This window comes from Onthophagus taurus, chromosome 3, assembly GCF_036711975.1.
Source record: "Onthophagus taurus isolate NC chromosome 3, IU_Otau_3.0, whole genome shotgun sequence".
Classification (NCBI taxonomy): Eukaryota; Metazoa; Arthropoda; class Insecta; order Coleoptera; family Scarabaeidae; genus Onthophagus; species Onthophagus taurus.
Window position 1 is genome coordinate 15,216,768 of NC_091968.1, and position 1,693 is coordinate 15,218,460.

At 28.2% G+C, this 1,693-nt stretch overlaps 1 long non-coding RNA gene across 1 annotated transcript; it reads right to left on the reverse strand.

Moving 5' to 3' along the window:
- Positions 1–347: 347 nt before the first annotated feature.
- LOC139429263 (uncharacterized) lies at positions 348–1,389 on the reverse strand. Its single transcript, XR_011639936.1, has 4 exons — positions 1,234–1,389; positions 1,016–1,183; positions 886–950; positions 348–786 (listed from the first exon to the last, which is right to left on the reverse strand). It is a non-coding gene; the product is annotated as an uncharacterized lncRNA (long non-coding RNA).
- Between the last annotated feature and the right edge of the window lie 304 nt (positions 1,390–1,693).

Consider the following 1,693-nt stretch of genomic DNA (forward strand, 5'->3'; position numbering starts at 1 on the left):
AAAATCCTCCTCATATTCCAAAAAGTCGCTTTTTTGCGTCAAAAAACTTAATACTGCCTTAGTTTTTTCATCCACGTTTGTTTCATCCTGCCAAATGCAAAATAATGTTTCTCGTTGTACTCCGTATGACAAATCTAAAAACGTAAATAAAGTCTAAAGTTGCGAAAAGCTGCAACTAAATTTAATGTAAACCAGTTATTAATAAGTTATTTGATAACAATATATAAATAATACGATCAATACACGCCAATTCGTAATGTTTTACTTTAACAAATTTAACACAAAATTTAAAAAAATAGTAATTTTGTAAAAGTAATTTTTAAACCCATAAATCTTCACTAATGTTCAACAAACTCTTATTGTTTTTACACTATAAATTGCTTACTTAATTATTTTTACAGGATTCATAACGAGAACAAAAAAGAGAGCTTTATTTAGCATGAATTCAATTAAAAAACTAAATATGACAGACAACCGCGTAAGTGCGAGTTCGTCAAGCCTTGTACGATCATTTTTATCGCAGCGTTTCCTTATTCTACGTTCGATCTTGAAATGTTTTAATTGTTAGATTTAATACTTCCAAGGATTCAGGATTATTTTTATACAGAGTTCCCCATAATAGGCTACCCATTTTGAAATTTGAATTAAAATTTTTTTAGTTAACAAAACAAACTTTTTATTATACTAAATTACAGCTAACTTTTTGGGATTTATGATAACTTATAAATATTTGGCTAATTTAATTGTAACTTTTAAAAATCACGTCTTCTAATTGACCTCCACCACCTTAAACACATTTTTCAATATTAGATAAAAAGTATATTGTGATTATCCATGTTGCAAGGTAATTAAATTTAATGAAAAACAAAATAAGTAACCTCTTACTTGCAAATTTATTGTTATTTTACTTCGATACTGGTTTCGATGTGTTACCTCATCTTCAGTCGAAACTACAAATTTATAAAAATTTTTTTAAAAAATTAGAAAAACGAAAATGTTAACATATAGAACTTACAGTCAAATTTTTTTAGAGATGTACACAAGCGAGAAGAAATTCTTTATAGAAAAATATTAAAGATATGAACATGTTGAAAAGTTTTTTGAAAAATTATGCGTAATAAAATTTTGAAGGTCAAACGGGATAAAAATGGTTGAAGACTGGTAACTAAATAAGAGGTTAAATCTAAAAATAAATAATTACTAACAATTATAATATAATATGAGAAAACTCACGATGATACGAAGATAAACCGACGTGGCATAGGCTGCGAGACTTCTAACGTAGAAAAAGGCCAAAAAACGTTATGAAAATTTAGAAATTATGTTAGAAGTCACGCAGCAATGCGGTAGAGGAACCAGAAGAGAAGAGACTAAAACGACTTAAACGACTAACGGAGAAGGAAGCGTGGGTCGGGAAACGTGTTCGCGAGAGAGGGGGAAAAATCAGCATTTAAGTTCAAAATCTTTTAAAAATGAAAAAATTGGTTTTTGAGTTAATTGAAGTTGATCATTAAGAAGGACAAATTCATTATTATTTTTATGTTTAATAATTTCAAGAATCTCAAGAAGATCAAGTTTTTGACTTTTATTACATTTGTGCAAAAGTTTAATATCTTATAGATAAAAAGTGGTTCATTACACGGCGTAGCAAACCTTCGTCTATTCCTTCAACTTCTTCACGAATTTTGACTTT